Genomic DNA, 17,741 nt, shown 5'->3' with positions numbered 1-17,741 from the left:
ACAGAATGCATAGAATTGTCATAACTTAAAAAGGTCACATCATAACAATTTCATTTTAAGCGTAAATATTTGTGTTATTGCAGAAATGCCAGCCAGAAATGTATAGATTAATTTAACAGTGCAGCAGTGAGAGTTTGTGTTTGTTTTGAGCAATATTAAATGTGGCTGGTTGTTTTTCAGTCAGTGTATTCTTCACGTAATTGTACTCACATAGGTGATATAAAAAGGATAGGGAACAATAAAACATAACTTTCTTTCTATTCTTCCCTTACCTCATGTCCTTGCCTCAACTCCGCCTCATCCTCACATGATGAAATTCATTCAAGAGTCTTGAATAAAAGCATTCAATGGATATATAATAATAATGATAATAATAATAATAATAATAATAAAATAATAATGCTATGTGAAATTGTTTTTTAACAAAACAATCAACAATAATAATTATACATTTTATTTGTTGGAGCCTTTCTAGACACTCAAGGTCATGCAAAACATTAAAATAGAATAAAAAAAAATATAATTTAGTAATAAAAAACAATAAAAAAAAAAAATATAGTGCTGTGTGGTTATTGAGTTTTTAGTTTGGAATGTGGGAGAGAGTTTGTCTCCATGGTGAAGAGATGGGCAGGAGGGACAGTGAGGTGAGAGTTCTGAACCAGTTGGAGTTTATGGAGGGTTTTTTGAGGGAGACCAGACTTTATTTCAAGGAGACAGTTGAGGGAGCAAGGTGGGAGAATGGAGTTGGGTTTGGTGGACAGGTAGAGCTGGGTGTGGAAGTGAATGTGGCGCTTATGTAAGATATGGCCAAGGGGGAGAAGGTACATGATAAAGATTAGGGGCCCCAGGACAGAGCCCTGGGGCACACCTGTGGTGACCGGGACTGGATCAGATGTAAATAATTTTAACTGAGCGCGGCCGGGTTGGGGTTAGAGTTAAAGCAGGTGAGGGGTGCGTGGGTGATGCCCATGGAGTGAAGTCTGTCTAGGAGGATAGTGTGTGAGATGGTGTCAAAGGCCACAGTCAGATCAAGCAGGATGAGTACTGATGATAGTACAGAGTCAGCTGCAAGGAGGAAGTCCTTGGTGATTTGGGTGATTGGTGTGGCATTGAGTAGCGACTGTTTTTTCAAGCATTTTTGAGATGGGACAGAGGTTATTGAGGTAATTTGGGTAATTAGGTTTCTTCACAATCGGAGTGACAGCAGCATAGAAGACCCTCGCGGGCTTATTTTCACGGACTAGAAATTAGCCTTGTTTTGGTTTGTAACAATTTTGTCGTAAACAGAAGACAAGTCCAAGTCAAGAGGCATAGACAGGAAATAGGAAAGAGAAAACAGACAATAACATATTACCCAGCCATATGCAGTGTGAATTAATGTGTTTGTTTCCATGACATTTATTTAGCCTGACATTGTGTTGTTGTCAGCTCATTCTGGTTTGGGGATATTTTGTGTTGATCAGTCAGTAGTGACTAATGCATCTGTCCAACCAACGTCTTTACTTTTTTTAGCAGTTACCAGGAGCAGTCAACATTTCTCACAACAAAACAAGTAGACTAATGGAATAAAATTTTGCCCATAGAGAGTGTGAGTTAAATGAAGCCGTGTTTTAGTTCATGCAGGACACAGTAGTCGTATATGCCCCAGCTGTAATCACTCATGTAAATAAGCTTAATTTTTTGCTACACCAATGTTGCCTCACTCTGCTGCTGCTGGCAGAGCTTTGTCATCACCCCAGCCTCCATTTTTCTAAATTAGTGTTTAAGAGGCTCAAAAGTTTGAAAATGTTATCTAGTGTCTTGCTTGTCGTAAATAGGTTTTCAGCATTTTGCTCCTAATTTGGCTCAGTGTGCTGCTTGGACAATCCAGGGAACATCTGAAACATCCTCCTTGCCAAGTCTAACGGCATTTCCCTTTGTTACAATACATTTAGTTTAATTATGATGGACAGGATAGATTCTCTCGTTGCGCTCTACATGCTGACCCTGGGGTCAATTTAAAAAAGAAAAAAAACACATATGTGCCACTTAATTAAATCAGTTTTCAAATAGAGAAGTCACAAAATAACCAATTTGGGTTTACTGGTGGAGGCAGCAACAGCAAGATATCCTCAGATATCATACTTTTAAACAGGCTTATATTGTGTGTGTGGCCAACATTTATTCATCCTTCTGTCCCAGACAGCAGCGGTGTCAGTGTTCACATCAATACCCTTGAAATTGTAGAGGGAAGAGAGAAGGAAAGGTCAAAATCATGTTAAATCAACTGTCAATATATGTTTCAATTCATCATGGACACCTTCCTTTATAATAGCAGTGCACAGTCTCTGTTTACTGATGCCACTCTATCTCAGACCTGCTTTTCTCTACTTGGCCACCAGATGTCCTCAGACTCTTCTTTTTATTCCCTCAGCCTCTCGCACACGTTTCAGTATTCAAGAGTGCACGTCACTGTTGCATCATTCATATTGTGAGTGTTGAGGTGCATCCTGTGGCATGTTCTCTCCCTGTAATTTGCTCCTGTCCCCCACTGTGTACACAAAGCTGCCTCACTGAACCTGTGTATCTGCCAAGGTTGTTGACAAGCTTGCTGCAAAAGGACGATTACTGCTGTTCAACAACTGAAACAAAGCAGCTCAGTGAAAGGAGTTTCTAAAGTCATGTGTCAAGGAATCCATGTTCATTCATTTAATTTTTTTTAATGCATGGTAAATGAGAAGCTTTTTCAAAAGCAAATTCAGACCACAACCTTAAAGTGGACTTTATATACAGTATGTAAAATAATGATGATATCTGAAGAACATCTTGTGGGAACCCTTTCAAAGTTGACACATCTGGCACAAGCATTCACTTGAACTCACGGAAAAATAGATTAGATTTTGTTGAATTTAGAGGCACACGGTCACATGACCTGGCAACAAAATGCAAGGCCCCTATTTTTTATCTATACCAACTTTACAGTATTATTATTTATTATTTCACAATTACTTTGGGCAAGAAAATTGTGTGTGGGGGGGATTTTATATCATCCCATGCCTATCTGGGCATAAATCAAAATTAAATGATAACAAATTGCTTTGGGCAGGCAATTTGACAGTGGTCATGAAGAAGAGATGACTTGTCAGAATCCAACATTTATTTACTTTGATAATTGATCTCGTTGCAGTAATGTTACATAGAGGTTGAACACATGCTTGAAAGTCTAAAGATATTACGATGACAAAAAGACTTCAGGTGTGTTGGCGTCTGGGCCGAACAAGCAGATGCATCTCATCTCTGCTCTTAATCCTCCTACAGACTCTGTCACTTCAGCAATCCTATAAGATCATTATAAGTCACACTATGTAACGTGGATCTAATAAACCTGACTAAGACATCAAGTATGATGTGAGCAGATTATACAGTGCTGACATTTATTGAATGATAGGCTACGATGTGAGTCATCATTTGCAGTAAAGGTTGGCAAGGTCATTAGCATGTGTCAGTGGCAAACGCTGTATCCCCTATACCAGCATTCTGTTTAAACTTCGCTTCCATTGTTTATGAGTGTGTTGTACTCAGAACTGTGGGACAGTCCAAATTCACCATATTGCATATTTATACAATGCATAATGGGCTATGTAAGTTCAGTTTTGTCAAGGGCAGTATAAACATAAAAAAACATGACACAAACCCAAGAAAATAATTGACAAAATTATTGAAAAAAATGACCTCCAAAATGAGATTTATTCTTATAATTATTTTATTTACTGGCTAATACACCAACTTTAGAATTTCTGACCACATTTTCTGGCTCTGGTCTGTCAACAAATCAAATAATTTTCACTCCTTAAGATTCCTTAAGATCCTTAAGGGGGTGGAGTGGCTCAGTGGTTAAGACCGGTACCCTATGTGCAAAAAAACATCATGGTCGCAATGGTCGCAAGTTCGATTCCACCCCTCGCTGATTGTACTCAATTCCATTGTAAGTCGCTTTGGATAAAAGCGTCTGCTAAATGACATGTAATGTAATGTAATAATAATGTAATTAGGAAATGAAGTCAATAATCAAAGAAAGAGGGTTAGGGACATTGATAGAGAAAGAGGGCAACATAGAGGACTGTAGCTAAACACAGTACAGTATGAAATTGAACCGCAATTAAAGTGGTGAAAATATTGCTTCTCGTTTGATACCAGAGCCTTTATGTAAATATTCTGTACAAACACTGTCTCACAGCAGTGTTCAGCTGCTTTGGTCCCCACCTGCCTGAGTCTCAGAGCCCCACACACACACTTGTTATTAGTGAAGACACATGAATGAATGAATGGATAAAATGAAATTTATTTTGAACATGATAAACACAGATAAAGCATTTTTCACATGAAATTGCTCATAGAAAAAAAAATGAATCAGATAAATGAAAGTTCCCTACAAAAATCATAGACATAATGCATTCCCGAACCCCTCACCCTAACCCTAAACCTAACCTATAGACCCAATTCTAACCCTAACCCTAAAAACAGGTCTGAGCCATTATGGTGCCCAGATGAAATATCCGCACAAGGTCGAAATGTCCTCACAAATATAGATTTGTATGTTTTTTGGACATCACAAAGACATAAATAAAAGTAAACACACACACACATACGTAGAGTCTGGGGGAAGGCAGAACCAAACGATCACTGATTATCCCACATAGTTGAAGAACATTTTTACTGTGTTTCCCTGGTTGATTATTGTTTATTTCTGTTCCGGTACTGACATTACCGTTGTGCATGAAGGAGAATGCTGACAAAGTCACTCAAAACATGCTTCTGACATTAACAAATGTGTGTCAGAACCATGTTTTGACTCTGTTACACATAAACAGTCATATAATTGTATCATTTAATAATACATTAACAGGAAATAAGTGATCAACACAACCTAAATTGTGGGACCTGGATGCTAACTCTGTCATAGAAAGAGATATTTCAGACTTTGGCAAGAGTTTTCTAAGGTGAGCCTTTTGTTAGGTGTCTAAAATCAGCTGGTTGCCTGTGCAGGTGGTCAGAAAGCGCAGTCAGCCCTGACTAAAAAATAGTATGACTATAGTATGATTTTGGAGGTAATTTTGGACCACCTACGAGTGTATCTTCAAAGTTTTACAAAAGTGTTTGTTATCTTTACTAGATTGTGTGTTCCTTTATCAGGTTTTTGTTCGCCTAGTGGTCTACGACACTTAGATTTGGCTGCCAGGTTCCCCCAGGGGACACTGGTTCAAATCCCACGCAACATAATTTTCAGTGACGACATACTAACCTATGACTTTTTTGACTGATTTTGGACGAAATACTAACCTATGACTTATTTGACTGATTTCTCACGAGATACTATACTATGACTTTTTTGACTGATTTTGGACGACATACTAACCTATAACTTTTATGACTGATTTTGGACGACATATTAACCTATGACTTTTTTGACTGATTTTGGACAACAAACGAAACTATGACTATTTTGAATAATTTTGGAAGATATACTTTACTATGATTTTGGAGGTGATTTTGGACCACCTACGAGAGTATCTTCAAAGTTATAGATGAGTGTTTGTTATCTTAACTATATTGTGCAGTGCTCTGTCTGGATCCATTGGCCTAGTGGTCCAGATGCTTAGATGTATCTGCCAGGTTTCTATACAGGGCACTGGTTCGAATCCCACGCAAGACAGTCGCTTACATAACTTTCAGTGATTTGGACAACACACTAACCTGTGACTTTTTGACTGATTTTGGACGACATACTATACTATGACCTTTTAGACTGATTTCGGACGACAAACTAACATATGAAATTTTTGACTGATTTTGGACGACACACTAGCCTCTGACTTTTTTGACTGATTTTGGACGACATTCTAAGATCTTCTTATGTTTTCTTTTACTCATTTTGACAGACAGACAGACGACTTTATTGATCCATTTGGGAGGTTCCCTCGGGGAAATTAACAGCTCCAACATCAACACACAGCACTGTTAAGATTAGAGTCACACTTTACAGGAGACTGGAAAGAGAAACACCCCAGTTACCAAACACCATAAAATATAGAATAGAATAAAATAAGCTAAAAATAAAGATAAAATAAAAAATAAAAATCTAAGAAAATATAAAAATACAAACGTAAATGACCCATGCAATATATATATATATATATGTATGTATACATACATACACACAACACATATATAGATATATATATACACACATACATATATACATACATATACATATATACACACATATATATATATATATATATATATATATATATATATATATATATATATATATATATATATATATATATACATATATGTGTGTATATATATATATACATATACATACATACATACATACATACACATACACATACACATATATACATATATGCACATACATACACACACAGGTACACACACACCTACAGTTACCCCGTATTGGCCAGGGTTTTATTGCACTGTCTATAAGGTTTTATTGCACATGTTATTATGTTGTTATTGTTGTGGTTATTGCACATTTCAGTGAGTTGTGATTATGGACATATGTTTGTTTAGTTCGTACTGTTTGTTTTGTTTGCCTTCCTCCCCCCCAGTAAGGAGTTGTACAATTTGATGGCCCGGACAGCATGCTAACCTTTGGCTTTTTTGACTGATTTTGGACATCATACTATGCTATGACTTTTTTGAGTGATTTTGGATGACATACTATACTATGACATTTTACTGCGAGACTGTAAGAGTGGTATGGTGGCGTAGTTGTTAGTAGGTCTTGACTAACTGTGTACAAAAATGTCATAGTTTAGTATGTAGTCCAAAATTTGACAAAAATGTTATCGTTTAGTATGTTGTCCAAAATTTGATAAAACATAATAAACTAAGATGCTGAACTAAGATGCTGAGAAAGAGAGTTTTCTAAGGTGAGCCTTTTGTTATGTGTCTAAAATATGATTTCCCTTGTGTCCTTCACTGGCAGCTACAGTATATTGCTAAGTGCGAGCCAGCATCCTTGTCTCAAGCTGGTTCTCTGTGCAGGTGGTTCAGACAGCGCAGTCAGCCCTGACTACGTGTTAGTACCTCATACAACCACAAAACAAACAAGAAATTGTTAACTATCCCTTTAAGATTAACACCTGCCCTGCGGAGCCTCATCTGCCTTTTATATGACTATAACACGTCAGCACCAAACATAACAACCACAGAGAACCCGCACAGACTCCTCAGCAGTCAAGCTCCTCTCAGATAAATTCACAACATTTCATTTGAATTTTCTGAGTTTTTATACCCAGAATGCTTTGCAAGAACCTGTTGCTCATCTGTATGGCTGTTTTCATCTGTGCAGGTAAGAATTGACCTGAACACTTTCTTAAAAAGCATCATTAAAAAAAAGAGATTTTTATATTGGGACCATGTCTCAGTCTTTGTGTGTATGTGTGAGTGAAAGGACTCTGCATTGACCATCACTCCAGGTCACTGGAAACCATTTAAAAAGCCAGTGTTGGACATTTTAACAGAGTGAAAGACAGGAAGATTTCTGTAAACTAAATTTAAATTCTTCATTTGTGTCGCATGTCTATATGAACAGTATGTATCTCATGTTTTGTTATTGTATTATATAATCTTTTAGATGCTCAACACAATTCAGGACTCAACAGAGCGGTAAGACAAAGAAAAAAACCACAAACACCCTTCAATCTCTATATTACAGCCTGAACTTCTCTTTGAACTTTGTAATAAATATCTAAACTTGAGAGTGAACTAACATAAAAACCTGTTTCTCCTTAATTAGATGATAATGGTTTTATGGGAACTTCTTACAGTATAATATTGTGTCAACAAGCATTCACTAATTGTATTTGGTCTAATCAAATGTCCTGTGAAATGAAATATAATTTATTTCAAGTTTCTTGTCTGTACTTTTTATCTTTATTAATCATCATTCATGAAGTGTAATTATCTTACAAAATCAATACTTAAAGTGAAAAGTAAGTCAATTATGATGTATTTGAAAGAGCAAGAGTATCACGTAAAAATCCACTGTTTTTTAGAGAGTTATTATATCAAAATTTGACAAGCCTCAATTTCCAAAGTTAAATTAAAATGTCAAGAATTAAAAATGACCAGTGAGATTTTCACCTGGTGCCTCTTTATTTTATGAAACAGTCTGTGTTCATAGATTCGAACACAGACTGTGTCATACAAGTAAATATAGAAGAAAATTCAGTTTTAATTTGATCTTGTTGTCAGGTTTTCTGATAAAGAATTGACAGTCAATGTTTCGGAATAGTATATAGACTTAAATCTCGACACGCCAGATTAAAATCAACTAAAGCTGTAATTTTGTAAAGACAAAATACAGTGAGAGAGAGCATGTTGTCCAACACACACACACACAGCATACAGTATATATTCAACCAACTACGTGAATTTTTTTGCAAAGGAGAGAGCAAAGAAGAAGCGATCAGAACCATGGACAGCGCAGTGCTCAGTCAAAGTGCACCAGCACTTGAGATCAGGTCAGGAGCTGTTTAATGTCAGTGGTGCTGAAATGACCACTAACTTTGACAAAAGGGCATTGTATGCAATAACCTCACAACTGCACTTGACCAATTAACTCATTAACAAATTGTTTTCCTTAATAATGGTTTAATTGTGAATTTAATCGAAGATATGATGGCGCACATCCAGACTTTATAATATATTAAAGAGAGACTTAACTGTTCATTATGTGGTCCAGACCAGCACATAGATAACAAGAAATCAGCTTTGTCCTCGGTTATTTTTTCCCTTGTGGGGCAGTGACGGCCTCTTCTACTTGAACAAATGTTATCTGTCTATCAGCAGACTGTGAGTCAATAAGCGTTACACACAAATTAATACCCACTACCCATCACAATAACTCAATCCTTATACTTGAAATACAATTGTTTCCATGTTTCTCTGATCATTAATTGTTCTCTTTAGGGTGAACAATGCTGACATTACCATTGCTGGTGAGACAGACTACAATCCTATCATGTCCTTCCTTTTGGAATAAAATGTGTCATCTTGACTCTGTTGCTTAGCTTTTAGCATGTAGCACTGTTACACATAATAAATAGTAGTCCATAGTGTCATAGGACATTTAAAAATATCTCATGAATAAATGTTTCCTTCATCCCTATGTTTGTTCAGTATCAATATTTCGTATAAAGACAAATGTCAGTCATGTTTTCAGATGAATGTTCATGAGAACCGAACAAAGGTTGTTTTACCTACAATGCTTTGCAGGATTCTGCTGCTTATACTGTGTGTATGGCCACTTCCATCTGTGCAAGTAAGACTGGATCTCAACTCAACTTAACTCAACTTTATTTATAAAGTGCTTTAAGCAGCCGTAGCTGAGACAAAGTGCTGTACATGAAAATAAATGAAACAAAAAGTAAAACAATAAAAACAATAAAACAACAAAAAAAATGTAAAAACAATAAAGATATTAAGAGAATAAAAACAATAAGACACTAAAAACAAGAGCAGAGTCTCATGCGGAGTTGAAAGCCAAGGAAAAAAATGGGTTTTAAGATGAGTTTTAAAAATGGACAGTGAGGGGGCTTGTCTTACATGGAGCGGGAGGACGTTCCAAAGTTTGGAACAGCTGCCATGTATAAAAACTGGAGTCCTGGTTTCAAAACCCACCTTTGACGTACAGCTATATGCACTCATCTCATCTACAATCCCATTTAAAAATGAATTATTATTTTGTTACTGTTCAAAAAAAGGACCATTGGCCCCCAGAAATCTTCACATTATCAAAGACGGCCCTCGTTAAAGAATGTTGTACATCCCTGTCAAACACGATCATAAAATCTCATCATAAAAAGTGTTGGAATCATGTTTTAGTAGCACTGTTACACGCATTAAACATGCTGTCATATATCTATAAGAACAATTAGAAACATCTAAAAAAAAAAATGTGCGTTCAGCTCCTTGTCTGAGCCACGTATTAGTGATGTAACATCTGCCACTGGTGTTTAGATTTCATCTCGCCTGGTGACATTAGGGTAAAGACTACAAGTGAGTTATGGTACCCTGTTCTTGGTCTCCAGAATATGCAGCATCGTTACACATAATTGTAATCTGTGTTGTCATATCTTTGTAAGGACATTTAGGAACACCTCATTAATAAATGTTTTCCTTCATCTACCAGTTTGTTCAGACATTATTTTGTTGTTGGTGTTGGTGAGTTAGACACTGTGGGAACCAACTGCCTCTTTTGTATTCTATTTTCAGCTCAGAAGGAGAAGCGCTCAGCTCTGATATCTCCCCCATTAGGCCAAAGACTACTGGGCACAATATTCTATTTAAAGGGTCGAGTGTATAAGTATTAGTAAATGTAGTAAATGGATACGAGGCAGCAGTACACCAGCAGCTCCACGTGCCTGTGAGCTAAAAATGCTGATTTTCTCTATGTAATTTGGTGCAAAAGAGTAACACAAATTTAGTCTCCTGCCCTAAGTTTACTAACTTTTCCAGAACCGCACACAGGCTAATGAAGGTTTTTTTTCAGTGCTTATGGCTTCAGTGGGACTTCTCACCTGTCATCAACCACTGAACATTCAGTAAAGCCGAGTGGTTTTAGGTTCTGGGGCTCTGGGCAATTGCCTGCTTTTGCAGCCATTTTCGCAAACTCATTTCATATTAGGCTGCTGTGGTTATTATTTGTCAGTGTATTGTGAAAGTGGATGTGTTTACTTTAGAGACTTCTCCCCCGCACACATTATTTACCCAGACTGCGAAAATAGGTGAACTGTGTATTAGCGACGGTCATTCTGCAGAGCCGTGGAATTCATCACAGAAATCACCCTTCATGCCAGAGTAATTCCCCACTGAAGACCCGATTCATGAAAGCTTATAAATTGACTTTAATAATAAGTAGCCTCGGATACAGAGCCCATTCTTGTTGGTTTCTCCCCCTCGTTCGTCCCTCACTTATTCTTACCTCACTTTTTTTTATCTGACTCTTACCCCCATAGTCTCTCTGCAAGCATACATCACAGGGACGCAGGCGCACATATAATTCAATGTGATAAGAAATCCAAATTGCACCGCAAAGGAAAAAAACAAACACTTTCATTTGTCTAAAAGAACTCAAAAATGGGACTTCCATCAAAGTAAAGACGTTTCCTTTTTTTGTCTTTTTTGCCGAAGCATGTACGTGAAAAATACATCATTATGAAAACCCATGTTTAGCATTTTCTCTCGGAGTAGATTCATACATTTCAGTCTCCTCCGTCAGCCATTATCGTGTCACACAAAGCCAACAGAGGATGTATGAGAATTAGGAGTTGTTGTTTTTTTAATTCTTACTGTCATGACTAAAATTATGGTCGTCTGCTGTGTGTTCTTGCAGAAATCTATCACTGCTTAGAATAAGTACAGCTTTGTTATGAGTTTAGAAAGCGTGTGTGCGTGTGTGTGTGTGTGTCTCCCTTGACAGATCATATCAGCCAACTGGAACTCAGGAAAAAAGATTAGAGAAAATGAACTCCCGTGTGTGTTTCATCACTTTCATACTCTAGTGCCGAATTGGCCGGCGGCCCATAGTCGAAGTCAGTCTCTCCTGGAGAGGAGACACAGAACAAGAAGACAGCTGCAGACACTGAGCCTTGAAGTGAGGGTCGCACACAGGATCTGAAGCAGTCGGGAGATTTGAAAGGTGTACAGTTTATCTGATATAAAACACTGGAAGAAACACAAAATGAAAAGTGTTTTTTTTCTTTCTGCTCTCATTTGTTATGCTAATGGTGGAAACATGACTGCAACTCATCCACAAACAATGATCTCTCACTTTCGTCTGCCACAATTATTACAACACACGTTAAAGTGATATAGTTTGACAAAACAAATTCTACACATGTAGTGTGTTTTGTGCAGAGCAGGATACTGGATACAGTTAGCATCAATTTATGATTCTGTAAAAAGATCCAAAACACACCTACAGTACATTGCAAGGCTGCAAGTAACCTGTCCTGTGTGTTCCCCGCATTTGGCCTTTATGTGCTGGGATTGGCTCCAGCTGCCCCTGTGACCCTCATGTGGAGGTGGAGGATAAAGCAGTGGATGGATGGTTCCCCAAGATCTTCCTCCCAGAGTCCAAAAACCGAACGTAGGTGTGAATGTGAGAGTGAATGGTTGTCTGTATGTGGCCCTGTGATGGACTGGCGATCTGTCCAGGGACTACCGTGCCTTTCGCCCTGTCAGCTGAGATTGCCACAGCTCCCCCCCGCGACCCTCATGTGGAGGATAAAGCGGTAGAAGACGGATGGAAAGATGGATGCTGTACCACAAACGGCTGGAGGCTTTCGTCAACTTTAAATTATGTAATTTACTCCAAATCTTATTCATGGGTGGAGCAGGAAGATAGGCTCCTTCTCGGAAAGTCACTAGATTTGTCGCTAGTCACTTTTTTGAAAGTTAATGTATATTTATTATGTATATGTAAAGTGTACATAGTTGCATTACTTGTTAAAGTGAAAAACACGATCCTCCAAATAGTTCACCAATGACTGTAATTCATTCAAGACAGATGTTACCAACTGACAACCAAGGCTTAGAAGAGTGAGGAAAAGACTCACTCTTAAAAAGGCTACCTGTGGTATCTGTAGTCCATGGACAGATGTTACACTCTCACACTAAAAACAAAATATAAAATGTAAATTACAAAGCAATACAGCCTTACTTGAGTTATAAAACTGCATACAAAGCACAATAAAGTCAAGGTAGGAACAAGACAGTGACTGGTAGCAGGTTACTCAGCACAGATACACTCTAGTGCTGACCTGAGCACTAATACTCTCCAATAAACCTGAAATTTGAAAGATTGAATTTAATGAAATTTTTATTAAATTCAAGATCCAGCTGCACGTGCCTGGTCCACTTGCACTAGTTGGAAAATAGCACAGTTATTCATAGAAGGGGAGACTTAATTTAAGGAAGAAAGGGGAAAGTTAATGTGGAAAATTAAAATAACAAAGTGCTAACTAAGAAAATTGCCTCAGGATAGAGGATTTTTAATTGCATAGATGGTGATATGATTGCAGTGAGTGTTCCCCACTGGAGTCACGCAGAAGCAGCAGCAGCAGCAGCAGCAGGGACTTCTACAGGGAGTGTGATACAGCGCTAAGGAGTTAATAAGCACGGAGACACATGCAATAGTCCTTAGATACATGAATGATGTGATGGAACATGACTTCCTTTATTATCGTTAGTGCTGAATCACTGTCATTGATGCTCTGCTTTCTCAATAGATAAACAGCTCTGCCAATCAAATAAAGCTCAAGGTTTCAACATTCACACAAACATCACAGGGAATGTACCATTCTCTCATAAACATCTACTGTTACCTGCTGGTGTAGATTACTCCCTGACCGTTAACCATCTCACTGTAAGTGCATTTCAAGTAAAATTAAAAATTAACATTAATATTTAAGATCAATACAGTGCATGAAAAAAAAACTGTATTTGCATTTTATGTTATTTAAAAAAAAAACACACACAAAGTGCTTCACTAATTCGTTAAAATACATAGTACAACTTCAATTGTGTTAAAATATCAGTTTAATGATGGAATATACTGTCTGAATTAAGTATGTGTGAGGAGGTTATAAACACTGATCAAACACAACATGTTGTGTGTTAAATGTTTCTGTATAGCTGATCAATATAGCAGCCACAATGGGCTCCTTTCTCCTTTTATTAAAGCCATTTTCATGACTTTACAAATAATCAACACATATACTCCTGTAGCAACTGTTAGGGTAATCAATAATGCTCTGTTTATAATGCATTCTTAGGTCTACACAATTTAAAACCTTCAACTTCTTCTCTCAACATGCTGTAAATTGTGGGTGAAGCTTTAAGTGGGAGCTTTTATAACATTAGAGGACATTATTCCAGTCAGGTTTTAGGGCCTCATTAAATCCTGCATGAGCGTGGAACACAGGAGCAAAGGCCATCTTATCCTGCACCTAATTGTTGTGTAGGTATATTTCAGAATAGAAGACAACCAAACAAAACAATAAGGACAAACCTTAGACAAAATGAGTATAAATTAAAATGTAGCTTGAATACGGTTTGAAAGCTGGGACACACCAAGTCAACTTCAGAGAACAAAAGCTGACGGATCGAGTCGGTTCAGCACATGAGTGGTGAATGCACGAGGCGCAGTAGCTCTCCAAAGTCTCCAGTGACCAATGTGTCGTCCCCAAAACTTGCCGGTTTTGGCAGCTGTCAGAACCTGAGTTGCTCAAAAGCATCAACATTGCAGAATGTGTCTGAGTATGGGTGTTAGAAAACAACGAGTCAGTGTTTTTCTTTCAATTTTTTTTTTTGCCATTTGAGCATTTTTATGAAGCAACATTTCCAGTAAGTACAAAACATCACATATCCTTGCTTGTTTTTCACAGAAGGCAAAATAGGACCGAGCATTCAAAAATAAATACAACTAAAGAAAAACAAAACTGAGAGTGACAACGAACGACACAAAACCTTCAGGTTTTAAGTTACCGTTGACCAAAACACTGTGTAATCATACACAACAAAAGCATGATAAGGTAACACACATTATGATACCCAACAATGTTAATATTCGCATACGTTTGAGTGCCAGGTAATACTTTCTGTGGCTCCAAATGATGTAACCATTTACCAATCTGTACACCTCCAATTTAGGTCCACACATACACGCTGATCACACATGCTGTGGTCTTGTTTTGGCCAAAAGAGCCACAAGGAGGACTGTAACCACGGAACCTTGCCGTTTTCCTCCGGTACCCTAGTAAATAAAAACGTACTGATCAAACCAAACCGTTCCATGTGTGGAAACATGGTTCATGTGTAACCCAATTAAACTCACGTTGAGTTTAAAATGACTGAAAGGACACATACTTGTTGTGAGTAAATTAAGTCACATGAAATAATAATGTGGACTATTCCTATATGGGAATCGTGCCAAATGAATAATTGTGAATGTTTTTTTATTAAGTTGTTCCATTCCTAGTCTGAATATATGGTTGTCTGGCAGAGTTACACCATTAAATTTGGGTCCAGACAGGCCCGCTCACTTCTGATTCATATGCCACAAATTTTACTACCCTATTTGTGAGTTCAATTGCCACATTTAAAAGACATTTTCCCAGGGAAATGCAAACCCTACAGAGAATCCATCATAGAGATGTCAAGAATAATAATGCTGAGGAGTGGGCTTCAGCTCTCGCTGTGTTCAAATTCCAGCTTGCCGTCCACAATTTTCCACATTGCTGCCGCTGTTTCCATGGTGAGCAAAGTCTGCACTGGTCATGTCAAGTAAAAATGCATCAAATAAGTCATCACTACTTCTATATAAACGTTCATCATAAAGTCTTGCTTTGTATCTTCTCCTTTTGGTGTTGATGGCAATGAAGAATTTGGTCACTATTTTAATTGTAAATTGGGTCGCGATAGTGAAGCGGGCCCCGACATTAAAAAGTCTGGGACACACCATAATATACTTTGCTTCAGGCAACATGGAGGCTTAGCAGGCTCAGGGGATGCATTTCAGTCATGAAGAGTCTACTGGGGAGAGTACAAATGCATTATCTGTGCTTGTTACATCGTCAAGGGTAATTATGAGATTTGACCGAATGAACCCAGCAAGTAAACACCACTGGCAGTGGCTATACTAATATACCAAATTTTCATTTAGTCTTCACCAGCAATACAAGTATTCAAATAGACCGTGAGGTTGCAGAGATATACTCATTTCATTACGAGTGTGAGCAGAGACCTACAAAATTGGCTTAGGGCTTAAAGGGCTAATTTACAGCAGGTTTCAGCAGGACGTGTGGCCTAACACGATGTACCTTTCAGTGCTTTACATTTCTACTTGGTTCTGTTTAAAACACTTTAACACTTTATTGAATTTAAATGAATTTCTTGGGGAAAATCTTGCAAGAATTGCGAGTTCCCCCAGCCTTTGAAGGCAAGGTCCCTTTCTACTAGGCCATGAACTGCCCTTTAATCCAACCAAAATAATGCTATGGAATTGCAATATTTTTTGAAATATTGGCCCCTATAGATGAAATGCAGAAGCTTTGTTTCCTGTGAATTTAGAGGATCATGGACTCTTTGCAGATGCTTTCACTGAAACCACAATTGAATTGAGTCTAAATGAGTAATCCCTTCCACGCACATGACAATGTTTTTGTTTGCTTTTACAGAAACAAGTTAAAGTTCAGTTCAGTTCATCACTTGGAAAGTGTGCTTTCACATTTCCTTAAAGAAACTAAACTCCAAACAGAGAGAGATTAATACACTGATATTTTGTATGTCATAGAACTAGTTTAAAATAACATAGAATGTATTCATTCGATGTTGTGTCACAGTTTGGGTTGTTTTGCTCATTAAAATGAGGAAAAACAATATCATCTTATATGCAATGATTCCTTGACTGGTTCAGTGCAGATTTATATTTTTAATTCAAACATTGACAATAAAACGCTGCCATTAAACACAATTTAAGACAAGAGTAATTCAGACACAAACCTAAACTTGATTATTCCCTTTCTCTTCTTCCTCTGCCAGGTTGAATTCATAAAAATGGTAAGACGCTGAGAGCTTTGAGGCTCTTAAAATCTCTGCAAAGCTTCATATGACTTATTGTGACATTAGCAAGAATGTAGCATAACACCAAACAATGAATAATAATTATTTAATAATAATTAAGAAGGCCATTATGTCACATTGACAATAAACACTATAGGCTATATAATTAAAATGTCAAATAAACTCCTTTGTTGATTTGTTGCTTCTGTTTAATATTGATGTCTTCTGTTCCTTGAGGTCACTCAAACAACCTACTGTTGTCTGGACACTGAAGATGACTTTGAAATGTTAAATTACTCATTCAAATCCTGAGGAATTGAGCATATGGGGATTGGGAGGTCCTCGTGTTAACATAATGCAGGTGCAAAACTGTTTTCAATCACATCAACATGTGCATCTGTGCCCCTGTTTGTGCCAGAGGTTTTCTCAGCACTGTGTTGGAGTAATTAGAGGCAATCAACCCTGCAAGAGCCAATCACACACGGCTGAGAAGACACTGGATTTTACGGCAGGAAGGTAGGGATGAGAGGAGGAACGGAGAGACAAGAATGACAAAGAGAGAACAACAGTTCTATCTCCTCTGTTCTGTTTAGGATTTTTGTCCACATACGTCTACAATAGGGCTCCGCGATGCAGCGAGGTTGGCCGACCCAATAAAGCATATACAGTGAGTTCAGCTCCTTCAGAGGACACGCCCCACAGTGCCTCAGAGCAGAGAATGCAACATCATCCATCTACTGCTGCTTTATCCTCCACATGAGGGTCCACTCTCAGCTGACATTGGGTGAAAGGTGGGGTACACCCTGGGCAGATCAGCAGTCCATCACAGGGCCACATACAGAGACAAACAACCATCCACTCGCACACCTGCGGTCAATTTACTATATTTGTTGCTATGGTGACATCACTTATATGCAATAAACAATTTTTTGTAAACACCTATTTTTTTAATCATTCAAATTTGGTTAGTTTTCCGGGAGGGGGGGGATCAGTTGAGGATCAGTTGTTCCTCAACTGATCACAGCCTACATAATTAGGAAACTATCTTCTGTGCAAGCTGCAGTGGATTCTGGGAATCCACTGCAGAAACTACAAGTTTATTT

General features: G+C 37.8%; 1 long non-coding RNA gene across 1 annotated transcript; it reads left to right on the top strand.

Moving 5' to 3' along the window:
• The first annotated feature begins 7,225 nt into the window (after nucleotides 1-7,225).
• On the top strand, nucleotides 7,226-9,393 carry LOC122778985. The gene is made up of 3 exons (XR_006361491.1): nucleotides 7,226-7,360; nucleotides 7,646-7,677; nucleotides 8,983-9,393. It is a non-coding gene; the product is annotated as an uncharacterized LOC122778985 (long non-coding RNA).
• Nucleotides 9,394-17,741: the final 8,348 nt, after the last annotated feature.

Source organism: Solea senegalensis, linkage group LG12 (genome assembly GCF_019176455.1).
Source record: "Solea senegalensis isolate Sse05_10M linkage group LG12, IFAPA_SoseM_1, whole genome shotgun sequence".
Classification (NCBI taxonomy): Eukaryota; Metazoa; Chordata; class Actinopteri; order Pleuronectiformes; family Soleidae; genus Solea; species Solea senegalensis.
The sequence above is the reverse complement of the archived record's forward strand: the minus strand, read 5'-3'. Positions and strand labels throughout refer to the sequence as shown.